This window comes from Malaya genurostris, chromosome 1 (assembly GCF_030247185.1).
Source record: "Malaya genurostris strain Urasoe2022 chromosome 1, Malgen_1.1, whole genome shotgun sequence".
In the NCBI taxonomy this organism is placed as follows: domain Eukaryota; kingdom Metazoa; phylum Arthropoda; class Insecta; order Diptera; family Culicidae; genus Malaya; species Malaya genurostris.
Window position 1 is genome coordinate 105,331,336 of NC_080570.1, and position 21,357 is coordinate 105,352,692.

The window sequence follows — 21,357 nt, forward strand, 5'->3', positions numbered from 1 at the left end:
TGAATTTTTTCTTGGTAAATTTCTTTAACTATTGACTTTACTTTTTATTGAAATAAAATTAGAAACTGTTCAAAAGTAGTAAATTTTTGCTGGTTGACAACTCTATGCCCTTTTAAAGTACATGAATATAGTAAATTTTGTACTCTAAAGACTTACTTTTTATTTATTGCTATTTTACATTTTTTTTCAAAAATTGAAAATTTGCGCTTGCTGACAACTCTATGCATCTAGTAAATGTTTAAATGTTGTGATTTTCGATTAATATTCACTTCTTTTTCCATTTAATTCATGTTTTTTTTTTTAAATTGAGAATTTTCGTTGATTGACAACCCTAACCCGCGCTTTTTCATTGACATTGACGTTCTCCTTTTGCAATAATGGTATGAAATTTGACCATTTCATGGAACAGTATCGAGATGAAAACTATCACTAATGACGGCGTTTTGGATTTCTTCATGAAAGTTTATTGCCAGAAATGAAATTCGCACCGAAGACAAAATGCAGCCGATTCTATTGAGGACTATCATTCTTTCGTTACATTCATCGTCCAACACGAGTAAGACTGCCGCCACTACATTCATGAAGCGCTCGCTCATGACTGTCACAAGCGACTTTCATCTGTATGGTTCGTGCGACATTCATGTGTGACAGCCCGAATAGTAGGCAACATGAAAGTTTCCAGCACACGACATTCAAAGTAAACATCTACAGTTTTAGGTACCAACATAGGAATTTCACTTAAAACTGTCACGTGAAGGGACCGTTTCCAGCACTGAAAACAACAATCGATTAGTTGTACCAAATTTAACCAATCGGATTCAGAATATCAACTAATATTCTGGTTGAAATGGGATCGCGGGTGGTTCCGTGCGAGATCAGCATATTCGTATGCGACAAATAGGTTCACTCAATTTTCTCGGAGATGGTTCAACCGTTTTCCGCAAAGTCAGATTCATATGAAAAGTCATATGCTTCCAAACAAGGTTCCTGAGTTACGTTTAGATCCGACTTCTGGCTCCGGAACTACAGGATGATATGTGAGAAGAAATTATAATAGTCTAACTCATTTTTCCCGTAGATGGCTGAACCGATCTGTGATTCAAATGAAATCTAAGAACCATCTAAGATTCAAATGAAAGGTCTTAAGATCCTATTGGACGTCTTTCTTTTTAGTCAGTTCCAATTTCCGGTTTATGGGATACAGGGTGATTAGTATAAAAATGTTCATTTCACATAAGCTTGATCTGGTTTATCCTCGTTCAGGTTAGTCGATAACCAAATAAATTTATTTATGTTTTAGCAGTATGAGGTTTTTGATCCGGAAGATACCCAAACATTTAATTCGCCCGATTTCTCAAAGAAGTCTACATTGATTTTCGAACATTTTGAATTAAATGTAAACTATACAGCTCCTCAGGTGAATTTAACTGACTTCGGCTACACCGATTTAAGAATTCCGGTTCCGGTATCGAATCGTTTTTCAAAACATAATCGTTTTCTTAGAAATATGCCAAACTGAATTTAATATTCAAAAATTAAAATTAAAAGGCTTTAGGTCCCATACAAAATTGGAGAATTTTATATAATTCTGGCTTCCGATTTTGGAAATACAGGATTGAGTTTTCAAAACTCAAACCGATATATAAGATGAAAATCCAAAAAAGCTTCAAAGTTGGACTCAAAACTATTGCAATTCATTCGTCATGGTCATGTATTGCCATACGAATCCTTTGGGTTATGCTGGTTCCTAAATACCGACTCTAGAAGAACCGTAAATAATCGTAAACTCATTAGTGGACTTTATTTCGGCATTTCACGGAATGTTCAACCGATTTGCAGTTTTGACATTACAGGGTAATGAGTGATTAAAATTTCAAATTGTCGCATGAAATGACGGTCATTAAAATAATGTCATGAGAACTAAAACACCGAAGAATATTCATGCGGGTGGATAAAAAAAAGGTATCATCTTACTGCTAGGTGGATTAAACACGTTTTGTACCATAATATCAGTTAGTTTGTTTTAGACGGTTTTTTCTGTTACTAATGTTAGGAATACAAATTTGTTGTACCTAATCTGTATTAGCAAACTAAAACGGAATTGTCCAAGTTTAGAATATACAGTTTTAGAATAGTTGCTGTTGAATGTAGCTAATCGGTACTTTAGTGTAGGTGTGTAGGTGCATCGTTTCAAATTCTAGTAGTGAAAAAGGGGAAAGCTTGCACAGTTCACACAATCGATCAACTTACTGATATTCGGAAGTGTGCAAGTTTTTGTTTTCGTGTTCACGACATCCAGTTAGGTCTCTGACATTACCCACCCGCTTTGTTAGTCTTTTTTTACGTTTTTGCTGTTACAGTTTTTTGAACCAATATTTTTCAGACCAGTTTATTATACATCGTTTATTTCACCTCGGTTTGAACCTAATTTTGGTCGTTTGCAGGATATTACCAAGTTCTAGACCAGCTCTTCCATACAAATTTTATCAAGTATGTATACAATGTATTTGAGAAATTGAAAGAGAGCATAAGGAAAAAGGAACGGTGGACCCGTCTGTCAAAAGTGGCTTGCTAAGGTCACCGCTTCAGTATAACCCACAAGTCATAAATAAGGAATAACAGTAGCCACACACGGAACGACCAAAATTAGTTCTGCGCCTAAATCGTATTACTGTTTTTGAATTAGTAGATTTTAACAACAAAATTTCCAAAATAACTACGAAATTAGTTAAAACTGAGAATTTACTTTGCTAAAAAAAACTCTTATTTTTAGAGAATGTGTTTAGTTGGCGAATATCCTGGACACAATCCAGCAATATTTCAATCCAACACGAAATTCTCATTGATAACTAATTTTGTGATTAAAATCAGAAAACTTGTTTCTATTGATCAATCACCAACATTGCTGATATACAGCACAAAGAAAACGAAAAAGAAATTGGTTTTATTAACAAGTTTATTAGTCAAAAACTCATGAGAAGTGTCAAAGCAAAACAATCCATCAAAAAGCTAAAAAGGACAGTCTTGTTGAAACTGCTTGCAAATTGGTTTGATGTTTTTCGCATGTGTTACGATATATCCATATATATATATATATATATATATATATATATATATATATATATATATATATATATATATATATATATATATATATATATATATATATATATATATATATATATATATATATATATATATATATATATACATATATATATATAGATATATATATATATATATATATATATATATATATATATATATATATATATATATATATATATATATATATATATATATATATATATATATATATATATATATATTTCTAAACCGATTTGTAAAAATTACGTAAACTCTTAGTGGAAAGTGTATTTATTCAGAATTTGTGCGCATTCGAAGCGAAGTGAGATTCGAATGTTGAACTCTATTTGTATATGTCAAATGATGTTTTTTTTTGTATCTTAGAACCTTCCGGGCTACGGCGTCCGGTGTACTACATGTATTCGGTTTTTGTTTTCTGAGTTTTCAATGAGAGAGTCGATTTCGCCAATTCGAATGAGGAACACAACGATTTAGAAGAAAAATGTTCAAAATAAAGTTTATGTTTCGCTTATGTCTTTTTCTCCAATACAACGTCGTATTTATACCTGCCGAAATAGAAAAGACAACTTCGACTGAAATTTTTGTCGGAAGTAATGTGCCATCTATTGGTTAGTAGTCATTACGGTATTAACGTTTTTTCGGTGACAGTGCGCCATATAGTGCAGCAGCCAATTCAACCATTTATGTTATATCGTTTTGTTTCTCTAATTCAACTAAAAAAATTGTTCAATGGATATGAAAAGTGCCTTAGCTAAGAAATGACAGCACGTTTAATTGGTAAATTCAACGAAAAAATAGCCATTTCAACAAATATTTTATCATTATTATTATTATTAAGGGAATGAGAATCAAAAGGGAATGAGAATTAAAAAATCTAAACTTTTTTTTTTAACCTATAAGTTTGTGAGAATCGATTTGGCCATCTCCAAGAAAAGTGAGTGAGATCCTTTTTGCAGTTTTTGATCACACTTTTCCAATTCTTCCGAAACCGGATTCAAATAAACGGAATAGCCGAAGTTGGTTCGTTAACTACCAACAAATATAACCTTCAAATTGGAACAGTTTTGAACGTAGTTAAACCTATTCTTACTATCTCATGCTTTATATCGAATAAACCAATTAGACGAAATCTAACAAACGAAACGAACCTGCGTTTCTGTTACTTCTGCATGTGTAAGTCAAGCAAAACATCACGAAGCAGCAGCCGTAGCAGTTATTATTATTATTATTATTATTATTATTATTATTATTATTATTATTATTATTATTATTATTATTATTATTATTATTATTATTATTATTATTATTATTATTATTATTATTATTATTATTATTATTATTAATATTATTATTATTATTATTATTATTATAATTATTATTATTGACATCACTACACAACGTGCACGAAATAGAACAAAACACGCCTTGTGCATTTTGTGTTTTCTTCTTCTTTCGGTGTTGTACATATTGTCACTCTATATGGCGATTTGAAAACTTTGACACTCATCGCCCTGTGACTGCGGAGCCGGAAGTCGGATTCGGATGAAATTTCACAGTAGGTTTAAAGACAGTATGAACTTTAATTCAAATCAAGATTTGTGAAAATCGGTTCAAGCATCGCAGAGAAATCGAAGTAAATTTAGTTTTAGGAGTTTTTCTTCTCCACTTTCGGTGCTCTCGGAACAGGAAAAGAGGAGACCAGTAGTGCCGAATTAAGTTTTCATGCCCACAAACTAACAAGCTCTGCAAACTAGAAGAGTTTATAAAACAGTTTTATGGGATTTCTATCTGTTTTTAATCATCCTTCGTGGAAAAATACTAATAAAATTGGCGATTTTCCACTTATCACGCTTTAGTTCCGGAACCGGAAGTCGGATCTAGATAAAATGTTACACAATTTTTTAGGATATTATAAGACCTTTCATTTGAATCTTAGTTTACGAAAATCGGTTGAGTTGTTCCAGAGATAATTGAGTTTAAACTTTTTTCTAGATTTTCACATATTACCATATAACTCCGGAACCAGAAGTCACATTCAAATAAAATTCAACAGCAAGCTATGGGACCATAATACCTTTTATTTGAATCTTAGTTTGTGAAAATCGGTTCAGCCATCTCTGAAAAAAGTGAGTGCATATTTTTTTTACTTTTTTGGTACATATCTCATCCTATATCTCCGGAACCGGAAGTCGGATCGGAATGAAATTCAATAGCAGGCTATGGAACTATGAGACTTTTCATTTGAATCTTTGTTTGTGATAATCGGTTCAGCCATCTCTGAGAAAAGTGAGTGCATATTTTTGTTACATACACACACACACACATACACACACACACACACACACACACACACACACACACACACACAGAGACATTTGCTCAGTTCGTCGAGCTGAGTCGAATTATATTTGACATTCGGCCCTCCGGGCCTCTGATAAAAAGTCGATTTTCACAGTGATTGCATAGCCTTTCTATATGAGAAAGGCAAAAACAAGAAAAAGAAGAGTAGGCTGAGATGACACATCAACTTCCATGACTTCAAAAAGGAGAAGAACATCGCTAGAGGGTGAGACACCCAGTGTACTAAAGTAATCGATACGCTTGGAGGATACCCATCATTCGAGAGATCCCCAAAATTTAACACAGTGTGATGATATTTTCAAGAAAGTCGGAGATGATCAGGAGCTGAGGAATTTGAATGAGAACGTGGCGAGAGCCTAGTGTACCCAGAACGGAGGAATGCTTTTTAAGCTGAAGAATAACTCTACTCGTTCAAGAGCTTATTACTAAACCATTGGTAGAAGGAAAGAAAGAGAAAACCTTATGTCTAGAGTCAATGGTCATCATGAACCATGATCATGAATGTAAGTGAAGGCTTCAGTGATCGCAAAAATTTACGACATCTTAGTATACGATTGCTACACCCCTCCGAGGAGGACAGCGTAGTAGTTTAGACAGATCACAGAGTAGTTAACAGTTAAACTGATCGAACAAGGAGTGGTAGTGAATGGTCATCTTTGGATCACCCATGCCAAGGATATTGAGCGCTACCAGCGGAGAAACAATAAAAACGTGCGAAATATTGTCCGATTCGATTCGATAAAAAAAAGTGACAGCAGGATTAGGACAGTATAAAGAACGGAAGATAGACCAATCGATTCATCCCAACTGTGTCGACGTAGGTGAATAGAAAGCATGATGAGGTGAACTTTTACCTGCCGCAGTTTCCCTCGAGCCATGGTTGTGCTTTGAAGTATCTGCATCGGTGGAGTCATTCTGTATTACCTTTTCGTCCAGAATGTGAGCTTCTATACGTGCACGGAAAGACCGAAATCAGCATTTTGACAAAAAAATTAGTTCATTTTCTGATTTTAGTTAGTTATTTTTTAAGACAACTAAAAACTTCTTGCTTTTGCTTAAACCAATTAAACATGCTGTCTTTTCTTAGCTAAGGCATTCATTTCCATTCAACTATTTTTTTAGTTGAATTAGAGAAATAAAACGTTGTTTTCAACCAACATGAATGGTTGAATTGGCTTCTGCAATTTGCAGCTATATGGCGCTCTGTCACCGAGAAAATGTTAACACCGTTATGACTACTAGCATAAATTAAATAAACTTAGATTCCCTAGTGTAATAGTACTGTAGTTGAGCAACCCGTGACACCAAAAGCGCCGTCTGGTGTAAAATGGGTGCGTAAATGCTTCTAAAATGCATGTGCAAAGTTGCCCGCGCATTTAACACAACCACAGTAGCTAATGGAAAAAAGTACAACCGTTTCTCACTAGAAGGCGCTGTTAGTGTCTCCGTATAATGGGAAATCTATGTTTATTTGATTTATGCTACTAGCCATTAGATGGCACACTACTACCGAACAAAAATTCAGTCGCGGTTGTCTTTTATATATTTGCAAGTATCAATACGATGTTGTATTGTAGAAAAAGACATAAACGAAACATAAACTTCTTTTTGAACATTTTTCTTTTAAATCGTTGTGTTCTTCATTCGACTTCGCGAAATCGACTTTTTCACTGAAAACTTTGAGCACTCGGAAAACAAAAAACGAATACAAGTAGTACACCGAACGGCGTAGCCCGGAAGGTTTTAAAATACAAAAAAACATCATTTGACATATACAAATAGAGTTCAACATTCGAAACTTACTTCACTGTTCCGTGTAAAAACATTATTACGCACAATAGCTTCAAATGCACACAAATTCTGAATAAATACACTTTCCATTAAGAGTCTACGTAATTTCTAAATATCGGTTTAGATATATATATATATATATATATATATATATATATATATATATATATATATATATATATATATATATATATATATATATATATATATATATATATATATATATATATATATATATATATATATATATATATATATATATATATATATATATATATATATATATATATATATATATATATATATATATATATATATATATATATATATATATATATATATATATATATATATATATATATATATATATATATATATATATATATATATATATATATATATATATATATATGGATATATCGTAACACATGCGAAAAACATCAAAACAATTTGCAAGCAGTTTCAATAAGACTGTCCTTTTTAGCTTTTTGATGGATTGTTTTGCTTTGACACTTCTCATGAGTTTTTGGCTAATAAACTTGTTAATGAAACCAATTTCATTTTCGTTTTTTTTTGTGCTGTCCTTTTGCAATGATAGTGATAGATAAATAGAAAAAAATTTTCTGATTTTAATAACAGAATTAGTTGTCAATAAGAATTTCGTGTTGGATTGAAATATTGCTGGTTTGTGTCCAGGATATTCGCCAACTAAACACATTCTTTAAAAATAAAAATTTTTTCAGCAAAGTAAATTCTCAATTCTAACTAATTTCGTAGTTATTTTGGAAAATTTGTTGTTAAGATCAACTAATTTAAAAACAGTAATGCGAATTAGGCACAGAGCTAATTTCGGTCGTTCCGTGTGCTCACCCCAGAACATGTGATCTTTGACTGTCCAAAATTTGAGGAAATCGTAACACCGGCTTCGAATCTTCGGGGTACAAATGAACTGTATGGTATTCAAACGGCATTTCCGAATAAACCTCGGCTTCGTTCGGTAGTTCCGTGTGATGTAACAGGTTTTTCCAAGTCGAAAGAAGTTCTCTTCGTCGCTTTAGTGTAGATCGCAACTTAGTATTAGTTAGGGTTGTCGGAATACCCGTCAACCGGAAGTCGGAATCCCAACCGGAGTCAAGAGACTGACCGTACCACCTTTATAGTCGACCTTGAACACGTATCCAAAGCGCTCTTGAACATGTATCCTGGACCAACCAGTGCATACAACTAGTGCCCATAAAGAAACTAAGATTTTTTAATTGCATTAGCCCAGGTTTAGGATACAGAACAAGTTAGCAGAGTTTTTAGTAAATAGAATCGAAGCATGACTGACAATGAGTCAGTACCCTATTGTGCCAATTCACTACAGGCCAGGCTTTTGAAGAGTTGTCAACCTGGTTAATTGGACTAAAACAATTGAATTGCTGTTAAATAATTTGTTTATCTCATAATTCAATACTAATTCGAAGCCAAGTCATACTGAGTCCCATTGAATTACTATTTCCCCTAATGTTCCGTATTCAACAAGATTGTTTATTTTTCTAATGCGTAATTTTGGCTTTGTTCAAAACCTACAATCGTGCCAACATTTATAAATATTCTTAAATCTTCCCAACTGCACTCGTTTATTTATACATATGACAGTTTTACCATAAAGTTTTGCCTGTGTAAATCATAGGATTTAATAAATGTTCGAGTTTCCCAAGCTGCGCGTTACACAATATCATCCCCTCTGGTCTCAGAAAACAATTTGTTTACATTTTGAATACGAGTTCCACTGCATTTGATATATTGGACGGCATACCGTATAAAGCCGCATTACTTTCCTGTCCGAGATTAATTCAACGTAAGGCTATATGTTCGTAGTTAGCAAACCCATGAGCGCCGATTCTTATGCTTGAAGAACTATTGGATGGAAAATTGTCCATTCGAATTATGCTATTGGTTTGCTGGCATCCCGTGCTTTGATATTTTGCTATGATTGCATGTGTGCACAAAACTGATTCTTTGAATTATTGTAACTACTTATCGGTCCGTTGAATTTGGTAAACTGATTCGATCAACTTTGTATGATTCGAACTTTGAACTTTGCGTACCAGTACGTAAATCGTCCTCCAATTTGATTGATTCTATTCGTTTAGTTTTGCTGCAACGTCACCGAATCATTTTCAACCACAGTTGCGTAAGTGCTCATTCAGTGGAGGAGTAATTTTAGATGAGTGAAAGATTTCATAATTCCAGCAGTAAATCTATAGCAAAAACTTCAATCTCTCAATATAAAATACTAGTTTTTATGCAAGCTATTTTTTCCAATTCTATAAATCATAAATTTGAAAACATCAATGCTCAATCCACTCCATTTTGCTTCTTTGCTACGCCATTGTTCGTCCGAAATACGAATCAATTTTATTTCGCCATAACTTACCCGGAGAGTAATTGAAATCCTTTTGATTTACTACTGACCCAGCATCACATCCGCTGAAGGACGAATTCTGCTGAAATATGAACCTGAGCAGAAAATATTTCATTCACCTTCGCATGCTCGCTTCCGGCTCAACACCGAGCCACAATTCCATCATTCATTATTTCTCACACCATCGACTTTTCTTTTCTGTTGCTTCACAAAGACGGCGAAAGACAGAATGGAAATTTTGCACCAATGCTCTAGCAGCTGTAGCCTGGTTTGCCATCGAGGATTGGTGAATGATTCACAGAACCAATTGTAATAGCAATCCGCTACGGTTTGTTGACTTCCACGGAACCGAGATGCGGGAGTCTGTGAAATACTACAGGTACTCACATAAACCAATTTCGCACGAGAAGCAGAGTTCACAGCACCGTGCCCTGGCGGTGGATTACAGTTTGGGTGTTGCTGTCCAAACGAAGCAAACAAATAATAGATCCCGTGGCAAATAGATTCCTGGAATGTAATAGAAAAATTAGAATACACTTTAGATGTTCAGGGATCGAAATTTTTTGAAGCGAAAAGTACAACAGACTTTAGTTGATTACCGATTCTATCTGTTTTAGCCTTTCTCATATAGACAGGATATGCAACCACTGTGAAGACCGACTTTTGAACCGTGTCATACACCATTCGAATCAGTTTGTAGATATCACAAATTGTCGGTGTGTCTTTATGTGTTTGTGTGCATGTGAGTATGTGAAAAAAATATGCACTCGCTTTTCTTAGAGTTTCCTAAGCTTAGGCTCAAATGAGAAAAATGAATTTTACAGGTGACATAATTCTACAAACGAAACGATTCATAACAACTTAACACTAATAAGTTTAACTACTTCTTGGTGGGGTGCTCACCCAGGAGACTTGATCAGGCTGTACCAAACAACGATATTGTCCGTGATGGAATACGGATGCTTTTGCTTCCGATCCGCGGCGAACACCCATTTCATCAAGCTGAAAAGAATTCAGTATCGTTGCTTGCGTATAGCCTTGGGTTGCATGCAGTCGACTCATACGATGAGTCTCGAAGTGCTGACGGGCGTTATACCACTTAAAAACCGATTCTGGGATCTCTCATATCGATTGCTGATTCGATGCAATGTCTTGAATCCGACGGTGATTGAAAACTTCGAAAGGCTTGTCGAGCTCAATTCTCAGACCCGTTTTATGTCCTTTTATTGTGATTACATGGCTCAGAATATTAATCCTTCGTTTGTTTCGAACCGTGCTCATTTCTTGGAAACTTCTGATTCTACTGTGTTTTTCGACACATCTATGAGAGAAGAGATTCGTTGGATTCCGGATCACGTACGCCCTCAAGTGATCCCTAATATTTTTTATTATAAATTCAGAGCAGTTGACATTACAGGCTCCTAGTGTAATTTGCACTCGGCTACCAAGTACAACTGTATGGATTTATATTTATCAACTATTCATCAAGCAGATATGGGCTTCTGTGGCTAAGTCGAACAACTGACGTGCTTTTCTTTCTGATGGTTCCTGGTTCAAGTCACTCTGTTGCTATCGATCTTTTGTTTTGTCGTGAATACGACTTACTTTACTATGGGGTGGCTTTTCAAAATTAGCCATATGGAAGAATGGGCAGAACTTATTCGTGAATATCTCGACTTGTATTAATGGTAGCAACATAATTCTTTCACAATTTCATCAAAAATATGATCAGGAATTTAGGATAATATTTTGAACAGTGTGAGATAACCACAAGCAACTCAAAATTTCAAAATACTCTTTACTTTCGCTTGGGTTTTTCGCGCAAGGACGACGATTTTGAGGTAGTCAGGCACATATCTTCAACTGAATGCATATAAAAGGGGAACCGTGGTGAAAATCGATCATTTCTTTTCGTGCGTTCGATGGAAGCAGACGTCGTGGGAGTTAAACCTTCAACCAGCAGCGACGGAAAGTGCACCTTCTGCGTGGTTAAAACCTCAAACGCTCAGGTAGCAACTTTCATTCGCTTGCTGGCCATCAAGACGAGAAGACTGCCATCGCGGGAGTTAAACCAGCAGCGACGGAGAGAGCACCTTCTGCGTGGTTAAAACCTCAAACGCTCAGGTAGCAACTTTCGTTCACTTGCTGGCCTTCAAGGCGAGAAGACTGCCATCGCGAGAGTTAAACCATCAACCAGCAGCGACGGAGAGAGTGCCTTCTGCGTGGTTAAAACCTCAAACGCTCAGGTCGCAACTCTCATTAGCTTGCTGGCCTTCAAGGCGAGCAGACTGCCATCGCGAGAGTTAAACCATCAACCAGCAGCGACGGAAAGAGCGCCTTATGCGTGGTTAAACCCTCAAACGCTCAGGTAGCAACTTTCGTTCGCTGGCTGGCCTTCAAGGCGAGAAGACTGCCATCGCGAGAGTTAAACCAACAGCGACGGAGAGAGCGCCTTCTGCGTGGTTAAAACCTCAAACGCTCAGGTCGCAACTCTCATTAGCTTGCTGGCCTTCAAGGCGAGCAGACTGCCATCGCGAGAGTTAAACCATCAACCAGCAGCGACGGAAAGAGCGCCTTCTGCGTGGTTAAAACCTCAAACGCTCAGGTAGCAACTTTCATTCGCTTGCTGGCCATCAAGACGAGAAGACTGCCATCGCGGGAGTTAAACCAGCAGCGACGGAGAGAGCGCCTTCTGCGTGGTTAAAACCTCAAACGCTCAGGTAGCAACTTTCATTCGCTTGCTGGCCTTCAAGGCGAGAAGACTGCCATCGCGGGAGCAGCGACAGAGAGAGCACCTGCCATCATTTGGTTTTCGGTAGTCGCAACGAGAAGCTCAATTTTCAGATTTTAGTTCCGCAATATAGGTTTAGATTTCAGAGCCTGCGTGCTGAAAATGGATTCTGGAACTGTATTCCGGAACTAATTTGAGTTTCGAAATTGCAATTCTAGAACTGAAACTGGATTCTGAGTCTGTTATTGGTTCTAAATTTAGTTCTTGAACTCAGGATCCAGTTTATTATTCCAGACTTCTTCTATTCGGTTCTTTTTAGAACCATAATAATACTCCTAAAGAATTATGCGGAAATTTACTTTACTGTACTCTATAAAACCCATTCTGGTAGTCATGGCAAAAAATCGTCTTCAAGTTTTAGAGCTTAGTTCTGGAATATGGGTTTAGAATTCAGAGTCTGCGTGCTGAACTAACTCAAATCGTCACTCTTCATCACGAATGCTGTCATAAAAATTTCTTTTCAGAGCCACCATTTTTTTATTTTAAAGAACTCTACTGCTTATTTCATAATATTTAATTGCGTTTCAGAATGTTTAATGTAACTAATCTGTAATTTAGTCTAGTCGCATCGTTTAAATTTCTAGTAATGAAAGAGGGGAAAGTTGCACAATTCAAACAATCGATGAACTACCAATTCGAATTCGGAAGCATAAATAAAGCGTGTCATATTCGTATTCACGACATCCAGTTATGTCTCTGACATTACACACCCATACTTTTTATTTCATTCGATTGCAAGCCATGCAATTTTCAAATCACACAGTTTTACATATTTTAGAATATGAATTTGTGTGAAATACAACGCTTCATTTATATGCATCTTATAAGATGTTAAATTACAAGATTTTTTCGAACTGTGCATAGAACGCTATTGAATTTGATCCGGACCAGACTTCTGGTTCGGAAATTATAGGGTAAGCGACTGGAGCGACGAAACAAAATAGAAAAAATTCTTCTAAAATCGGTGATAAAACTATTTCAATTTGTAGGTTATGATAGTTGCTTTGCGATCGTTCATAAACCTCGTAGACCAGAATTTGAAACTTTTTGTTAAAAGTTTTCCAGCGTTTTCTCCAATGAAGTGTTGTCACCGAACCAAATCGCCCAAGCAGCAATGAACGTTCCAGTATCACATCAGTTGTTGGATACTATCAGTGTTGACCCAGACCCCAGTAAAAATGGCTATCGCCAAAATGAAGTCTTCGAGCTCTTCCGGTCCCGATGGTATTCCTGCAATCTTTGTGAAAAAATTCTCCATAGGATTAATTTCACCTCTCTGCCAAATGTTTCGTTTATCGCTAACATCTGGGATCTTCCCTGATTCCTGGAAGTTTTCATACATGTTTCCAGTTCATAAAAAAGGAGACAAAAAAGACATCGATAACTACCGTGGAATTACCTCGCTCAGTGCTCTTTATAAAGCTTTTCGAAATGATGATACTGGAATCTATTTTCAAGCATTGTAAGTGGTTTATTGCAGAAACACAACATGGGTTTATGCCTAAACGGTCTACGACTACCAACCTCTCGACCTTCACGACATTTGTGACGGATGCTATATCCTGCGGTTTACTGACGTTATCTACAAGGACCTTTCCGCTGCCTTTGACAAAATTAAGCACGCCATTAATGTTGCCAAATTGGACAGATCTCTTCATACCTTAATATTCGCCGATTAGCAATCAAGCAATCAATGACTCTTTATCCAAAGAGTTCACCGCTTCATCTGGGATTCCACAAGGCAGTTCCTATAAGATACAACTACTGCCTTGATGAAGTAGTTATCAACAGAATCACATGTGTTAAGAATCTCTGTGTAATTCTAGACGAACAATTGTCTTTCAAGCAGCATATCAACTTTATTGTAGCAAAGGCATCTTGTTTAGAATTTGTAATGAGAATAGCAAAACATTTCACAGATATTAACTGTTTCAAGTCTCTATATTGCTCTCTCATTCGTACAACGCTCGAGTACTGCTCTACGATATGGAACCCATATGGTAACATAACGGTGCCGGCCGAACAGCTACCATGGAATAACCCTTACGAGCTGCCTAGCTACGAAAACCGTGGATTATTGATTGGACTCGACACTTCGACGGGATTTGTCCCGTGCTATGTTGATAACCGACATGTTGAACAACAAAACAATGTTGAAACGTCGTTCATCGGGTTTGTATCGAGTATTTGGGTTTTAGGGTGAGAGAAGGAGAGGGGGAGGACAGGGGGATGTTGGAAGACTTGATTATGTTGGGGGGGGGGGGGGGGGGGGGGATTATATCAGGGGGTTTACAATGGTAGGTCGTAATTACATTGCAATTTTTAATATACATTTCATAGAGAGAGACGGTCCTTGGTCCTGGAGGTGCTGGCAGATGGAGTTCCGCTGGGGCCACTGTCGGCATTCCAGTGGGACCATAACTGACGGATGGTCCGTGAGGGTGGTGTCATGTATGGGATGGGTGTGGAGCGATCACCGGGTTCCGGTGGACGAAGCTGTGTTGTTGAAGAGTGGTGCCGTGGTCAACATCCCGGGGGGCCTCCCCCCGCGGATAGCACACGGTGATGCGCTGCATCTCGGGCAATCGGCAGTCAGCGATGTCGGGGCCGTGTGTGGGTGGTGTCAGTGCTGAGGCTGGTAGTGAAGGGCCGCGGATGCTCGCGGAGCGATGTCATCACTCTGTTGGAAGTGGAGTGGTTGCCGGGAGATCCGATGGGTCGCAGACCGGCGGACAGTGAGGCTAGGGCCGTGCGCTGGTGGGGTCGGTGTATGGTTGGTGGTGGGGGGGCCTTGGTCAACATCCCGGGGGGTCCTTCCCCCCGCGGATGGCCCACGGAGCGGTGTTGTCCCTTGGCTGGATGTGCGATGGTAGCCGGGTGGTCCGGAAGTCGATGCTACGTCTTTGCCGTTGGTCGGTGTAAGCGGAAGTGTAGAGGGGTGAAGAAGAAGAATGGTATGGTTGGTTGAGGGATGGGTATTTAGAGTAGGTTTAGGAGGCGGCCGTCTTTCAGAAAGAGGATTAGAGTGGTTTCGGAGACAGGATCGTTGGAGAGGGCGTTACGGATAGAGGAGCTGATGTTGTAGTGGATTCTCAAGTTGTGGTATTCTGGGCAGGTGGTGATAATGTGCTCTGCCGTGAGCCTTACTTTGCAGTATAGGCAGGAGGGAGGGCTGCCGCAAGTGATGCAGTGGGCGTGGATGAGACGGGTGTGACCAACCCTAAGGCGGGATAGGGCCCTCTGCTCTGTCCGATCTGGTCGGTCTGTCCATCGGGTCAAATCTCCTTTGATCTTGGAGAGGTAACCTCCAGCAGCTCTCCAGTGACCTAGTAGGCAGCGAAATTTCTTGACATGTTCGCAGTAGAACTCTTCGGAATAAAGTCTTCCTTCGATTGCCTCTTAGACGTAATAATTACGGATACAACGGTGCTATTATTGGTCTACAACGAACTTTCAATCGAGTATCTGCTGGATTCGATTTTCACATTACGCGTAACAGAGTTCAAACGAATCGTTTAAGCAGATTTAGAAATAGGGATAATTTTCAATCATTAGGACTACACATCGTCTGTTGATTACATGTAAATGAATGAATATATAAATAAATAAATAAATAAATAAATAAATAAATAAATAAATAAAATGAAGTTCCGAGAGTTTTCTGACAACAGACAAGCAAAAGATATTCACGATCAAAAACTTATCGCACTCCTAGAGGGGAAAGTTTAGAGAGGCACCCCATAGTAAAGTATTTTTGTCAAAAGTTCTAGGTGGAATTACTACGAATCGGTTCTATGCTTCAGCGTTTATGTCACATATTCGGCAACATTTCAGTAATCACTAATAATACATTTGAACGTGATCATAGGTGCCGATTGTACGATTATATCTCCGAAACTCGAAATGTTAGCCAAATGATCTTGGAAATCAACCCTCAACCCAATTTTAGATTCGAACGAGCCTAAAATCGGTATCGATATCGGTTAATCAAGTTACAATACAATTGAGCGGCAATGAGTTTCGACGTTTACTTTACTTATACCACCATATCATCGAAACCGTAAGTGACAGCCACTTGAACTTCAAATCTGTCCAATGAACACTTAGTAGCATTAGAATGAGTCTAAGTTTGTTAACCCTCAGGGTACGGACTGGGTTACCGTAACCCGAGCGAAATTTGAAAGAAGTGCCATACGAAGAGAAGTCGGCGAGGGGGGTCCGGACCAGGGAGGGAAAAAACTTATAGGTACACACTATTAGAGGCCCAAGTGGCAGAGTCAGTCTCCGCTTTGTGTCCGAGCTAGACACATATAAACATTGTGCTCGGGTGTGGTACACCCAGTCCGTATCGAACGTTACAAAATCCAAAATTTTCAAAAAAATTAAGTTTTAATTTTCGTCTGTTTGCCGCTGAGGAATAAAAAGGTAAGTAAGAATACGTACTCTTTACTTAATTTTGTAGATTCTAACCTCAAAATAACGCGTTGTACATGGTGTAAGCGAAGTATTGTAGTAGATCTCAATCACTTGAACGTACGTCTTATATCGAAATCTTTGCTGCTCGTAGTGAATTATAACTCATTAAATTTTGTTTCTTGTAATTTTTTGTTAAAGAACACGCATTAAAAACATGGCAACGCGTCGAATCACTCGAAGCGTTGCTGCTTTGGAGGAGTTGTACAAGGAAAACGAGGAGGACAGCGTTACAGAGAATGACAGTGACACCGACGACGCCGTAGGTGCGGAAGAGGAAAGTTCTCACGATTCTGAAACAGACGCAGAATCTGAAGGAGAGCCATTGTCAGGCGAAGAAGAAGCAGCTGCTCCGAGAGGCACCCCGCCGTGCAAACGCGGCCGGCCTTCATACCTGCATGCTAAGAGCGTATTATGTAACATGACTTGTGTAACTTTTTAATAATAAATATTCGCCTTTAACAATTATGTTTGGTATTTATTTATATGATACTACTCAACAATATCTGAGAAACAATTTTTTTACGCTCAAAGTAATTAATTTTAACCTTTATCATCATAAATCAACAAAACAACGTTTTTTCGCTAACTCGAAAAAACGCGTATTTTCATTTTTCAAAAAAAATATAGTTTTTGGAATAAATCAAAAAACCGTTATGGACATTTGCAAGAACTACTTTTTACCTTTCAAATGCGAGTTATACAATGTTAATATTTTTTTTTTCAAAAAGTTACAGCATTTTGAAAAAAAACGTTTTTTACAAAAAAAATTCAAGACCCGTTCACATTTTTCATTATAATTTTTTTTCAATCAGTTAAATGATTAATCTGACAACTCTATTATATTTTTGAGACAATTTCACACAAAATAAAAAAAAATTATTCAAATTGACAAAGTACAGCTCGATATACACCCAATCAAAGTCGCCGGGTTAGGCTAACCCAGTCCGTACTGAACGTAACTTTTTTATAGTCCGTACCCTGAGGGTTAAGATAGGTTCAGTCATCTTCGAGAAAATGGAGCGGTAAAAAGTAACGTACATTTTGTCGCTCCCGTCACTTGTACCAAATATACTATTTATTAATATGGATCACTCTTCCGATTCACGAGGGACATCACAGGAAACTGCGGTGGCAAAAAAGGTTACTAATACACTACAAATTTTTAATGCACATATGACAGTTTTCCCAATCAGTACACTGAACCAAACAATTCCAAATATATGGCATATTTTTCACGAAAAAATAAGCTGTAAATACGGTTTAGAATCGCCATCTGATACTATAACCCGGATGAGAACATTTTGGTTTTTTAAAAATTACTATTTATATAAACGCAAAAAACATTTCCGAATTATGTACTACAGTTTCTTGATTTCCGCTTCTTCGACCGATGCTAAGAATAAACTTCACCCACAGGTTCGACACTTACATCCGCCCGATTCTCCCCATTCCTCGTCTGTCCAACTCCTTCATTGGAACTAATAAGATCATTTTGCTGTCACTAACTTTTCTGCTCCCCCCTCCCACGTTTTTTCACCATCTCGATGTCAACTAATTAGATCTTTTTGCCGACATAAATCATTTCGCTTCCTCATCTCTATTTCAATCCGTTTGCTGCAACATTTACTTCTCTCTGTTTACCTTCCTTCGCTTCCACAAAATACAGCCGCTCCAGTCGATAACCAACATGCGGGCCACCCGCCGGGTCTAAGTGACCCGGGGGTATTTCCCGCGGACCCACATCAAAGAACATGCGACCAGCATAGAATCACCTGGACAATTCCTCGTGATCCCATCTACCAGTCACGAAAGAACACCAACTGGATGCCAGATTCCCAGAATTTTATCCTAGTTTCATGGTAGCTATAAGAAATGCCCTTGGCATCGAAAAACTTTTGTAGTGTGCCTTAATAAACATATCTTTAAACAAAAATTTCTTGATTTGAAAAATTAAGGTTGCGGTGATAGAAATATACAATATCAGGTTGTTTAATAGAAAAAATGAATGCTTCAAAACAAAACAATTTAGTATATGAATAAACCGTAATTCGCCTCAACGAGAGCTATCAATTGAATTCAAAGTAATAGGTATAACTTGTTTTTTTTTGTTTTGGTTTAACATTGTGGTCATTCTCCTCTTCGAGCTAGAAAAGTTTTCTGACCCTATGTGCGGGGTTGGGAATCGAACCCAGGTGGGCAGCGTGAAAGGCATCGACTTACCCATCACGCTGTACCCGTTCCCCAATAACTTGTTCTTTTGTTTACTGTATTGCACTTATCATACTATTTTTTTTTTCATAAATACATTTATTTCTTAAGGCAGGTTACATAAGTTTTTCTTCGCCGTAGCATCACTTTTACATAATATTCTTATCCTAATTTAATTCTAACATAGTCACAACGTTTTGCATTTATTAAAACATATTCTCTTATTACTTAAATATCATCTTAGGTAACTCGTCATTAATTATGAAATCTGCTCGGAAATATTATTTGAACCAAACGATTAACTTCTATAAATTATAAAATAAGCTGTTATTTTCAGACATTTTGTTAATAATTTCATAAACTGTTTCGAGTTTGTTTGTATCATTACATTATTTTTATTCTAATTTAGCTATTGGTTGAACTCATGGACGCAGCTGGGATCAGAACTAAGTCTTGAAAGGGGCCTTTATTAAATTGAAACTCCAGTTTTCTTTATGAAGTGATAAATAAGTTTCATGTATGAAAGGTCACGACAAGCAAGAATGTCTCGAACTGGGATATTGGATAGTCTACCTTGGGTACGCAAAGAATTTATTAGTTGAGATCTGACATCACGATACTCCACGCATGTCCAAACGACATGATCAATATCTCGATAACCTTCGCCACAAGCACAATGATTAGTCTCGGAGAGCCCAATTCGAAGGAGATGTGCATCTAACGTGTAGTGATTGGACATGAGTCTGGACATCACACGAATGAAATCTCTACTCACATCCAGTCCCCTGAACCATGCCTTTGTCGATATTTTCGGAATAATTGAGTGCATCCACCGACCCAGATCATCTTTATCCCAAGAAGCTTGCCAGCTGGCAAGTGTTCTTTGGCGAGACGAGCTATAGAATTCGTTGAAAGCAATTGGTCTCTCATAAATTTCACCCTCAATAGCACCACGTTTGGCTAAAATATCGGCTCTTTCATTGCCAGGAATGGAGCAATGAGCCGGGACCCAGACTATAGTGATTAGATAATTATTGTTCAATATGTCGTTCAGGCACTGTTTTATTTTGCCCAGGAAAAACGGTTCAGTCTTGCCAGTCATGTTTGAGCGAATGGCTTCAATTGCACTCAGACTATCTGTGAAGAGGAAATAATGGTTTGGAATTAATGTGACGATTACACTCAAACTATAATGAACTGCTGCTAGCTCTGCTATATAAACAGATGCAGGTTCTTGAAGCCTAAATGAGGCCGAAACATTATTGTTGAACATACCAAACCCTGTCGCTTCTTCAATTCGCGATCCGTCCGTGTAAAACATTTTCTCAGAGACAATATGCCTGAACTTACTTGAAAATATTTTTGGGATTTCCGTCGAACGTAGATGATCCGGGATTCCACGCACTTCGCGCTGCATGGATGTATCGAAAAATAAAGTTGAGTCAGGGACATTTAGGAGGCTGACACGGATAGGAATATATCTTGAAGGGTTGATTTCCTGTGACATATGGTTAAAATATACTGTCATGAATTTTGTTTGAGATCGAAGCTCGACTAGTCGTTCGAAATTATTAATTACCATGGGATTCAGCACCTCACATCTTATTAGCAGGCGTGATGAAAGCTCCCAAAATCGATCTTTTAATGGAAGAACTCCCGCCAGAACTTCAAGACTCATTGTATGTGTCGAATGCATGCACCCTAAAGCAATTCGCAAACAACGATACTGAATTCGCTCCAGTTTGATAATATGAGAGTTTGCAGCGGAACGAAAGCAAACGCATCCATATTCCATCACTGAAAGTATCGTTGTCTGATACAATTTTATTAGATCTTCCGGATGAGCACCCCACCAAGATCCTGTTATTGTTCGAAGAAAATTTACTCTTTGTTGGCATTTTGTTATCAGAAACCTAATGTGTCCTCCCCACGTGCATTTGGATCGAACCACACCCCGAGGTATTTAAAAGTTAAAACCTGTTGGATCATTCTTCCCATCATATGGAGCTGAAGCTGCGCGGGATCATGCTTTCTTGAAAAGACGACTAACTCTGTTTTCTCCGCAGAGAATTCGATACCAAGATGAACAGCCCAATCGGACAAGTTATCTAAGGTATCTTGCAATGGTTTATGCAGATCAATAGCTTTGGGTCCAGTAACTGAAACCACGCCATCATCTGCCAATTGTCTTAGTGTACATGGGGTTACTAGA